General features: G+C 41.5%; 1 protein-coding gene across 3 annotated transcripts in view; it reads right to left on the bottom strand.

Annotated features, from left to right (window-relative positions):
- Nucleotides 1-12,742, bottom strand: part of cerkl (ceramide kinase-like) — a 79,810-nt gene that overhangs the window by 39,338 nt on the left and 27,730 nt on the right. The gene's annotated exons all lie outside the window — the stretch shown is intronic.

Raw genomic sequence — 12,742 nt, forward strand, 5'->3', positions numbered from 1 at the left:
ATGAACAAAAAAATAGATTTTGAATACAAACACGCTGTGCTTCTGTAGCTGGGTTCCTATCCACCTACCTATTTTTATAACGTGGTTAAAAATATGTGGACACCTGACCATGAGCTTGTGCCCATTCAGTCAAAAGAGTATCAGGCACTGATGCTGGACAAGAAGGCCTGGATCTCTATTAATGTTCCAGTTCATCCAAAAACTGTTAAATGGGGTTGATATGAGTACCACTAGAATTTTCTTTCCACCAAGTCAAACCATGTCTTAACAGACCTCGGATAGTGCACAGGGGCACATTCATGCATTTAAATGTATGGCGTGTAGCAAAAGCTGAATGATTTGCAATTGTAACTACATAAAATTCAAGCAGTTATTGATTAAGGGCCTTGCTGTGGGGCTCCGCAGTGGAGAACTGTAGTGGTGAGGCTTGAACCAGCCTCCTAGCTGTTACAAGTCAGGTATCTTACGTGCTGACAAAATGAGGTAGAGACAAGTGACAGAGTGAGGAAGAGGCAGAGTAAAGAGTGAGGTAGAGACAGGGTAACAGAGTACAGTAAGGGCAGAGTGACAAAGTGAGGTAGAGAGCAGCTTAAAGAGAATGTAGAGACAGAGTGACAGTAAGGTAGAGATAAAGTGACAGCGAGGTAGAGACAGACTGAGGTAGAGACAGAGTAAGATAGAGACAGAGTGACAGAGTAAGGTAGAGGCAGGGTAAAAGAGGCAATGAGCAACTAAGAGAAAATGTGAGGAAGAGACAGGGTGAGGTAGAGAGCAACTAAGTGAGAAAGAGAGGTAGAGGCAGAGTGACAGTGAGGTAGAGACAGTGACAGTAAGGTAGAGACAGATTGAGGTAGACACAGTGAGGTAGATAATGAGTAACAGGGTGAGGAGGAGAGTAACAGAGTGAGACAGAGTGAGAGACAGAGTGAGAAAAGAAAAAAAGAGGGTGAATGAGTGTGGTGTAAACCTGAGCCCCATGGGTACTTATTTAAAGACTCAGTGCACCTCCACTGTAAAGGAGCTCACATCTGTCAATGTGTGTGTGTGTGTGCGTGTGTGTGTGTGTGTGTGTGTGAGTGTTTGTGTGAGTGTGTGTGTGTGTGTGTGTGTGTGTGTGTGTGTTCAGCACTAGAATGATCATGGAACTGAATGGAGCTTTTGTGCTCTGACACAGTTTAAGTTCACCCAGCTTAGAGTTGAAAGGTCATGACTGCTGCTGTTGTTCATGCTGCTTGAAACTCTGCCAAAAACGAAGGATGTCATGAATACACACACACACATACACACACACACACACACACATTTGTATTTGGTATTCTTTAGCATCTGTCCACTCCACTTCCATCTGTATCTTCATTATTCCAGTGTCCATTCTGTAATGATTATCACTGTGCTTGAACTCCTAGAAAGTAGTGAGTTCTCTGTAGGACCCACTCTAATGCTGACTAAACAAAAACAGCCAACAACAAACATTGTTAAAGTAATCAATCAACTATTTTTGGGGGGTTAATAATTTTAATTTATTATTATTATTTTTTATCAAACATTTATTTTTTATTGATTGATTAAATAATTGATTGATTGATTACTGTAATGTTTTGTGGAAACTGCATTTAGTTTATTTAATCCTGAGCTGTACAGCTGTTGTTTCCTTCATGTCTTGCCAAATCTATTTGTATAGCATTTTTTACAATGAATAAGGTTCAAACCAGCTTTGCAGAAATTTTGGTCCAAAACCTGTAATAAGCAAGGGAGGGCAGCAGGAGCGAAAAAAACCAAAAAACTCCCTAAATATTATAAAGAAGAAACCTTGGGGGGAACCAGAATTAAAAGAACCCCAATCCTCATCATGCAGCCTAGAGGAGAGCTGAATTAATTAAACTAAGATTAAACAAACTGTTTCTAAATAGATTAAAACTAATTGCATGAAAATGATCACAAACTATTTATTACGATGTATTACTATCTAATAGCCCACAACCACTGGGATCTGGGTTCAAATCTCAGCAGAGCTATCAGCCGGTCAGGCATCTGTGCAAACATGATTGACTGGGGAGGGAGGGCCGAGTGTCTGCGGTGGATTGGTGCACTGTCCCACTGAAGCCAGACGTTAAAGCAGATGTTAAAAATGAAAAACAGCAGAATATAAAGTGTTTGAAGACTTTTTTTCTTTTTTGATTGGAATAGGAATTCACCCATTTTAAAATGTTGTTCGCAGGGTAGTGGCAGCTCAACAGATTTGAACTTGTAATCAGAAGGTCACTGCTTCAAGTTGTCCCTGTTGGGTCCTTGAGCAATACCGTTAATCCTCTACTGAGTCATGATGGTTAACCAGACAGCCCTACTCCTAAAACCAGAGCCTATAATACTACCTATAATTACTAGGTGAAAAATGGTTCATTAGCTACAGCTTTAGTAATATTATCTCAGACAGGTTGCAAGCATATACAGCAATCACATAAAAGCACAGACTGAGCCGCTCAGGTGGCGCAGCGGTAAAAAGTACGCTAGCGTACCAGAGTTGGGGTTTCGAATACATCGTATCGAATCTCAGCTCTGCCTTCCGATTGGCTGTTGTTCATAGGGGTAAAAAGTCAGACCATAGGTCCTCATAACCGGTGCAACTGCGGCCCCTGCTGACTGACTGATGGCACCTGCACAGGGCTGAGGAATAATGCTGATGGGGGTGTGGCCCTCCGTACACAGTGCCCGTCAGTGTATGAACTCGACTCGTGCAGGTAAAAAATGCAGTCTGTACTGACTGTATGTGCCGGAGGGGGCGTATGTCAGTTGAGAGGCGTCCTCAGTCAGTGGTGAAGGGTTGAATTAGTATAGAGGACGCAGTCAGGGTAATTGGACACAACTAGACTAGGGGAGAAAATTGAAAAAAAAAAAAAAAAAAAAAAAATGCACAGACTGCACTACGCCATAATTCACTTATACATCAAGCCCTCGTGTTTTTGCTATCAATTTTTTTTTTACCATTTTTTGTTGAACCCTCTCTTCCTCTTTATCTCATTGAAAATTGTCCTTTTTCATAATTAGTAAGAATTATGGAAGGAGGCCTGTTATTTCCGGAGTGTGTCGGATCAACAGAACTCCAAGAATTGCCACAGTACCAAATGCACAAATCATATCCTCAATCCACTATCATGCAGCCCATTTAATCCTGTTGTCTTTAAATTAACCCCTGTTGACATCACAGGGTGGGTGAGGTTACAGGGTCGTAGTTCAAACAGGGCAGAAAGGGAGAGATTACACAATGAGTAGAATTTCATTTCAAAATTGATTTTATTGATGTTCATATCCATCATTGGATTATTACTTTAATACATCTGTGAATGTGGCAGGCTCAGACAGGTCCAAACACAGGAAGCTGCTGCATCTTTTTAAGCTGATGATTTTGCATTGTAGAAGGGCAGGTGAACATGTCTGCAGGAAGCTGCTACCTGATTCTGTATGGTAAATGGAATCTTACAGACACCAATGATGGGCTTGTCTGGCTTGTGTACAGCTGAAGGCAGAAGTTTACATGCACTTTTAAGGGACATGGCGTACATAAATATTTTACTATGTGCTTCTTTTTTGCCTGACAGCCTCTAAACCCATGGTAATGTAAAGCTCATTTGATTGTGGACAGTGTCATCTATGTTTTCGCAGCTTTTTATTCAGAGCTGACCTTTTTGTGGTTCTTGATTACTGTTCAATGAAATTCGAATAAGTGGAGTCAAACCATCCCTGTTTATATGGGTATAAAAAAAGTCACCAGCGGTAGTCAACTATAATCACTAAGGATATTATAATATTAAAAAACATGTACAGGGGTTGGACAAAATAACTGAAACACCTGGTTTTAGACCACAATAATTTATTAGTATGGTGTAGGGCCTCCTTTTGCGGCCAATACAGCGTCAATTCGTCTTGGAAATGACATATACAAGTCCTGCACAGTGGTCAGAGGGATTTTAAGCCATTCTTCTTGCAGGATAGTGGCCAGGTCACTACGTGATGCTGGTGGAGGAAAACGTTTCCTGACTCGCTTCTCCAAAACACCCCAAAGTGGCTCAATAATATTTAGATCTGGTGACTGTGCAGGCCATGGGAGATGTTCAACTTCACTTTCATGTTCATCAAACCAATCTTTCACCAGTCTTGCTGTGTGTATTGGTGCATTGTCATCCTGATACACGGCACCGCCATTGGATGCACATGGTCCTCCAGAATGGTTCGGTAGTCCTTGGCAGTGACGCGCCCATCTAGCACAAGTATTGGGCCAAGGGAATGCCATGATATGGCAGCCCAAACCATCACTGATCCACCCCCATGCTTCACTCTGGGCATGCAACAGTCTGGGTGGTACGCTTCTTTGGGGCTTCTCCACACCGTAACTCTCCCGGATGTGGGGAAAACAGTAAAGGTGGACTCATCAGAGAACAATACATGTTTCACATTGTCCACAGCCCAAGATTTGCGCTCCTTGCACCATTGAAACAGACGTTTGGCATTGGCACGAGTGACCAAAGGTTTGGCTATAGCAGCCCGGCCGTGTATATTGACCCTGTGGAGCTCCCGACGGACAGTTCTGGTGGAAACAGGAGAGTTGAGGTGCACATTTAATTCTGCCGTGATTTGGGCAGCCGTGGTTTTATGTTTTTTGGATACAATCCGGGTTAGCACCCGAACATCCCTTTCAGACAGCTTCCTCTTGCGTCCACAGTTAATCCTGTTGGATGTGGTTTGTCCTTCTTGGTGGTATGCTGACATTACCCTGGATACCGTGGCTCTTGATACATCACAAAGACTTGCTGTCTTGGTCACAGATGCGCCAGCAAGACGTGCACCAACAATTTGTCCTCTTTTGAACTCTGGTATGTCACCCATAATGTTGTGTGCATTGCAATATTTTGAGCAAAACTGTGCTCTTACCCTGCTAATTGAACCTTCACACTCTGCTCTTACTGTTGCAATGTGCAATTAATGAAGATTGGCCACCAGACTGGTCCAATTTAGCCATGAAACCTCCCACACTAAAATGACAGGTGTTTCAGTTATTTTGTCCAACCCCTGTATGTATGATTAAAAAAACAACACTTTTTTGCACAAAGAGTGTGTATGTATTTAAACCATGTTGTCTGCCCTACTTGCTGGCTGAGTTTTATATAACATGTTTGGTCTTCTGGCTGTACTAGGTTTTAGCTCTCTTGAAACCGGGCTTGGTGTAACCCTGGCTTTAAAAGAAGGTGCAGAGCTTAGTGGTTCATGGTCATAGAGATTTGCAGTGATCAGGGATGTTGAATTGCTGTAATTCTGCCTCTCACATACAATCACTCAGGATTGCTGGCAATGAAGATGAGCGCTGATGTCCCATTCGAGCCCTTATGGCTTTGTCACTTTCTAGTTTGCCCGCTTTCAGTTATGCAGTAATAATTATGAGCACATGAGTCTCACGCTATAGTCTGCACAGCTGACTTCTTATTTCATATTTTAACTACATCTTGTGTTTGTTTTACCTCAAAGGGGTTCTGACATGAATCTTTTCACTCACCTGAGGCTGCTATGCAAATAAATTCGACTTGATTTAGTCACAAAAACTGTTGCAGAAAACTCCACGTTATAGATAAGTGTGTAGATTTTGACTTTAACTGTAGCTTGGACCAATAAAGAGAAACTGGAGTAGTGTTTTTCATTTCCATACACACACACACACACACACACACACACACACACACACACACACACACACACACACTAGTCACTATGTATTTAAAAAGTGCAGTTTGTTTGTTTGTTTATTAGGATTTTAACGTCATGTTTTTACACTTTGGTTACATTCATGACAGGAACAGTAGTTACTCATTACACAAGATTCATCAGTTCACAAGGTTATATCGAACACGTCATCTTGGACAATTTTGTATCTCCAGTTCACCTCACTTGCATGTCTTTGGACTGTGGGAGGAAACCGGAGCTCCCGGAGGAAACCCACGCAGACACGGGGCGAACATGCAAACTCCACACAGAAAGGACCCAGACCGCCCCACCTGGGGATCGAACCCAGGACCTTCTTGCTGTGAGGCGATAGTGCTACCCACTTAGCCACCGTGCCGCCCTAAAAAGTACAGTAGTACATACAGTATTCATGTGTATATGGGAGCAGGATGTGTGAGATGGATGTGGAGATGTAAATCATTGCTGGTTGCTGTGTGCTGTTACTATGGTACATAATCCTGTGTTAGCGTGAACACCACTCAGCATCTCTGAGGAATCTGATCCATGCTCGAGTTTCAGACCTGTTTTTGATCCTGCCAAAGGCCACAGCGATTAACAGAGCATAAGTCGCTTACTTTCACGTGTGGTAATTACGCACAGAACTGACCTTTTACTGGCAGAACCACAACCCATCTGAATACTGCACTCAGTTCGATTTATTACATGCGAGATATGCAGAGACCCTGCTTCAACACTGTTCACTTAAACTGGGTTATGACTAAAATCTAATATACACATACTGTTTGTTTAATCTACATATTTCTATAAATAAAGTTGATTGGTTAATTTTTATCCTTGGTAACATCAGAAAGTTTCTCCAATGATAATCCAAAACCTAAGAACCACCCTTAAAGATGTGAATGACGGTGCCTATTTAATAACAATGGCACACGTGAGGGTGAGAGATCTAGTAAATGTTGGGCTGATAGCAGTTCCTCATTGTTCAAAAGTTGAATGCAGCAGATATAATTATCTGGATTGAAGCCGCCATAATTTTCTTTCGGGATTAATAATATCTATCTATCTATCTATCTATCTGTCTGTCTGTCTGTCTGTCTGTCTGTCTGTCTGTCTATCTATCAGTCTATCTATCTATCTATCTATCTATCTATCTATCTATCTGTCTGTCTGTCTGTCTGTCTGTCTGTCTGTCTGTCTGTCTGTCTGTCTGTCAGTCTGTCTGTCTGTCTGTCTATCTGTCTATCAGTTTATCAGTCTATCTATCTATCTATCTATCTATCTATCTATCTATCTATCTATCTATCTATCTATCTATCTATCCATCCATCCTTCCATCCATCCATCCATCCATCCATCCATCAAGCAGCCCTAGTGAGTACCACCAACTGTGGTGCAAGAAGGGACAAGGAACAAATTGCCGACATATTGTTGGCTGACCAAGACTCATTTATGACAGAGGACAGGAAGACTGTGATGTCTGGGACAGACCACTAGAGGGGCTACTGCGGCTCAGGTTGCAGATCACTGTAATTCTGGTGATGAGGTAAATGTGTCACAACACACACTGCATTGAACCCTTCTGTGTACGGGGCTGCAGAGTTAAATGCCAGTCAAAGAGCCCTTGATGACTCCAGTCGAGAGTCGACACACAGTCATCAGAGCTGGACAACTGATCAACGTAAAAAGGTTGACTGGTTTGACAAATCCTGTGTTCTCTAAGATCATATGGACAGCCGGGCACGTGGCGATTGTTTACCTGAGGAAGAAATCTCAGCAGGATGCACTGTAGGAAGATCCACCTTCAACGAAACAGAAGTTAAAGGAGCTGCCAATAATGACCTGATACCAGATACCATTTATTAGTCTATCTATCTTTCTGTCTGTCTGTCTGAGTCTCCTGAGACAGACTCAGTGTGTATTTCCTGCTGCACTCCCTCTCTTCCCCCTCGTTAGCACAGGCATAGTGGGTGTATTTTACGGGCAGTGCTGGGCTTTTGTTTAGCAGCTGAGATCGATGTGTAACCCGATGCCAAGCTCAGGTAATTTAGAGCTGATTACGGGAGAAAAGCTCCCCAGTGACGGGTGGTCCACTCTGGGGGGAGAGGCGGAGTCGGCTGGTGCAGATGCACACTCGGGCTGGGGAGTGTGGGGTGACATTAGCACATTAACTCACATGCATACACAGAGGAGCTGTGGTCTGGCCTGTGAGTCACACAGCGGCCAACATACACCTGATGACCTCATGGAATGTCCACACCACGTCTCCTAAATCATGTAAATTACTAAGGGGACAGTGGGGAGTGGACAGGTAGAACATACAGAATATTAGTGTCCTTATAGTGTTATTATAGGGAAAAAGTAAAAATTTCCAGTGTTTTCACTGATCAACTTTTTTATGTTTTTTAAATACAATGTCCAGTAGTGTATATATACACAGAGAGACAGAGAGTTAATCAGACAGACAGACAGACATTTGCATTAACAGACTGAGAGGTGTATGTATAGACTGACAGGTATTTACATCTATTAATAAAAAGACAGGTTCATAAATGGACAGACAGACAGACAGACAGACAGACAGACAAATATACGTATAGACAAACATACTGACAGACGTGTATGAACATACAGAGAGATATATGAAATAATAGCCAGCCAACCAGATTTATGTAGACAGACAGACAGACCAACATATAAATGTATATACAGACAGACAGATATATTCATAAGAGACAGACAGATATATTTATAATAGACAGACAAATATATTTCTAACAGACAGACAGACAGATATATTTATAATAGGCAGACAGACAGATATACTGTATGTAGACAGACAGACATATTCATAATATACAGACAGACAGATATATGTACAGTGGGGTCAAAAAGTATTTAGTCAGCCACTGATTGTGCAAGTTGTCCTACTTAGAAAGATGAGAGAGGTTTGTAATTTTCATCATAGGTACACTTCAACTATGAGAGACAAAATGAGAAAAAATCCAGGAAATCACATTGTAGGATTTTTAAAGAATTTATTTGTAAATTATGGTGGAAAATAAGTATTTGGTCAATAACAAACAAGCAAGATTTCTGGCTCTCACAGACCTGTAACTTCTTCATTAAGAAGCTCATCTGTCCTCCACTCGTTACCTGTATAAAAGACACCTGTCCACAGCCTCAAACAGTCAACCATGGCCAAGACCAAAGAGCTGTCGAAGGACACCAGGAAGAAAACTGTAGACCTGCACCAGGCTGGGAAGAGTGAATCTACAATAGGCAAGCAGGTTGGTGTGAATAAATCAACTGTGGGAGCAATTGTAAGAAAATGGAAGACATACAAGACCATTGATAATGATCTTGGGGTCAAGATCTCATCCCGTGGGGTCAAAATGATCATGAGAACGGTGAGCAAAAATCCCAGAACTACATGGAGGGACCTGATAAATGACCTGCAGAGAGCTGGGACCAAAGTAACAAAGGCTACCATCAGTAACACACTACGCCGAGAGGGACTCAAATCCTGCAGTGCCAGGCTTGTCCCCCTGCTTAAGCCAGTACATGTCCAGACCCGTCTGAAGTTTGCCAGAGAGCTTATGGATGATCCAGAAGAGGATTGGGAGAATATCATGTGGTCAGATGAAACCAAAATGGAACTTTTTGGTAAAAACTCAACTCGTTGTGTTTGGAGGAAGAAGAATGCTGAGTAAACACCATACCTACTGTGAAGCATGGGGGTGGAAACATCATGCTTTGAGGCTGTTTTTCTGCAAAGGGGACAGGACGACTGATCCGTGTTAAGGGAAGAATGAACGGGGCCATGTATCATGAGATTTTAAGCCCAAACCTCCTTCCATCAGTGAGAGCATTGAAGATGGAACGTGGCTGGGTCCTCCAGCATGACAATGATCCCAAACACACCGCTCGGGCAACGAAGGAGTGGCTCCGTAAAAAGCATTTCAAGGTCCTGGAGTGGCCTAGCCAGTCTCCAGACCTCAACCCCATAAGAAATTTGTGGAGTCCGTGTTGCCCAGCGACAGCCCCAAAACTTCACTGCTCTAGAGGAGATCTGCATGGAGGAATGGGCCAAAATACCAGCTACAGTGTGTGCAAACCTGGTGAAGACTTACAGGAAACGTTTGACCTCTGTCATTGCCAACAAAGGTCATGTTACAAAGTATTGAGTTGAACTTTTGTTATTGACCATATACTTATTTTCCACCATAATTTACAAATAAATTCTTTAAAAATCCTACAATGTGATTTCCTGGATTTTTTTTTCTCATTTTGTCTCTCATAGTTGAAGTGTAGCTATGATGAAAATTACAGACCTCTCTCATCTTTCTAAGTAGGACAACTTGCACAATCAGTGGCTGACTAAATACTTTTTGACCCCACTGTATAGACAGACATACAGATACTGTATGTGTATAAACAGACAGACAGATAAATGTATAGACAGATATATTTATTATAGACAGATATATTTATAACAGGCAGACAGATATATGTAGACAGACAAACAGACATATTCACAATAGACAGACAGACAGATATATGTATAGACACATAAATAGATAGATATAGGTATAGACAGACAGACAGATATATGTATAGATAGATAAATAGACAGATATAGGTATAGACAGACAGACAGACAGATATATGTATAGATAGATAAATAGACAGATATATGTATAGACACATAAATAGACAGATATAGGTTTAGACAGACAGACAGATATATGTATAGATAGATAAATAGACAGATATATGTATAGACACATAAATAGACAGATATAGGTATAGACAGACAGACAGATATATGTATAGATAGATAAATAGACAGATATAGGTATAGACAGACAGACAGACAGACAGACAGATATATGTATAGATAGATAAATAGACAGATATATGTATAGACACATAAATAGACAGATATAGGTAGACAGACAGACAGATATATGTATAGATAGATAAATAGACAGATATATGTATAGACACATAAATAGACAGATATAGGTAGACAGACAGACAGATATATGTATAGATAGATAAATAGACAGATATATGTATAGACACATAAATAGACAGTAGGTATAGACAGACAGACAGATATATGTATAGATAGATAAATAGACAGATATATGTATAGACAGACAGAAAGCCATATGCATCAATAAACAGATAGATATACTGTATATACAGAAAGAAAGACATGTAGACAGGCATACAGACCGAAAAACAGATATATGCATAGACACATTAAATGTGTATGTACAGACAGACAGACAGACAGACAGACAGACAGACAGAAAGACAGATATATGCATTAAGACACATCAAAGATGTATGTCTATACAGACAGACAGACAGACAGATATATGCATTAATAGACACATTAAATGTGTATGTACAGACAGACAGAAAGACAGATATATGCATTAATAGACACATTGAATGTGTATGTACAGACAGACAGACAGACAGACAGATATATGCATTAATAGACACATTAAATGTGTATGTACAGACAGACAGACAGAAAGACAGATATATGCATAGTCCCACGTGTTTAGTTCCACGTGAACAGTAAGACTCTTCCTGAGCTCAGCAGAGAGAATTGTGTCGAGTGTAACTGAAGATGGTGAATACGGTTCTGCCGTAATCATCTCACTGTATTAAGAGGTATACAGCGTCGATGACATGAAGACAGGAACCGTGGCTGTAACGCTGCGCATGAGCAGTCTGGAGGCCCTGCAGCCCGAACCCAGTGCGCTCGCTCAAGCTCGGAGAAAAACGTGCTAATCCTTGGGAACAGATGTCTTATTTTTGCAGTAAAAAATCCCCGAGTGGCGGCGCACGCTGGAGGCCTCCGTGTGGGAAAGGTCAAAGCCACGCCGAGTAAGTGGAGGAGGAGGAGGAGGAGGTTGAAGAGGAGCCATACAGGAGACGGCAGGATGAAGAGCGCCCAGCTCCTCTCCACACGCGGGCCGAACGCCTAGATGCTTCCTCAGATCCCGTGCCAAGAGAGGAGCATCTGGCGAAGAATCAGGGACTGGCATTAGCGAGCTTTAGCAGCAGGGGGTCTCCAGATTTGTCCCCTCGAGCAGGGGGATCACACACGGGGGGAGCGCTCCAGGAGGAGAACAACCGGGATGGAAACTGAGGCTCCTCGTCCAAATGAAAACATTGCAGGTTTACAGTCGTCGATGGCATTTTGAATTGTGAGCTGGGGCGTCTGGAGTGGCATTATGATAATGAAGACGGGTCCCTGTGCTTTTGAATTGATTAATTAGAGGATCTGATTAACGATGCCGTTATTTAGAACTGATTTACTTTCTCTTTAACACAAACCTAGTGTTCGGTGATCAATGTTTTTTTTCTCTTCAGCTTAGCACTATAGCTACAGTACCTGACATCAACTGTTATAACCACTTATGATCTCATATGATATCTGGCATATCTTGGTAAACAGACCACTGTTCCATGTATCTTGTACTTATGGACTCGTGCTTGTACAGATGATCTTTGGACCTGAAGATGCTTAGAAATGACATCAAATTAAAAATCTATCATCCGCGTTCTGAGTGTTGAACACAGACTGTCACATTGTAACGCACACTATATGAACAAAAGTATTGGGACACCACTTCTAATTTTTAATTCATGTATATTAGCCACAAGAACTGCTAATAGCAACAAATCAATTCTGTAGGAGATGATAAGGAAATGATATGCTTTCAACTTTGAAGCAACAATTTAGGGAATGCTCTTTCCTGTTCCAGCATGACTGTGCCCCGTGCATAAAGCAATAAAGTCTATATAAAAGTTTATATTATATTATAAGATATATAAAAAAAGCTTGGTTTCAATTAAAAAGAAACTTCAGTGGTCTGCACAGAGCCCTGACATCAGTCCCACTGAACAGCTTTGGAATGAACTGGAACATCATTGAGGCTTGCTTGACCAAAATCAGTGCCCAGCCATATAAATGCTCATTTGACTG

This window comes from Trichomycterus rosablanca, chromosome 12 (assembly GCF_030014385.1).
Source record: "Trichomycterus rosablanca isolate fTriRos1 chromosome 12, fTriRos1.hap1, whole genome shotgun sequence".
Classification (NCBI taxonomy): Eukaryota; Metazoa; Chordata; class Actinopteri; order Siluriformes; family Trichomycteridae; genus Trichomycterus; species Trichomycterus rosablanca.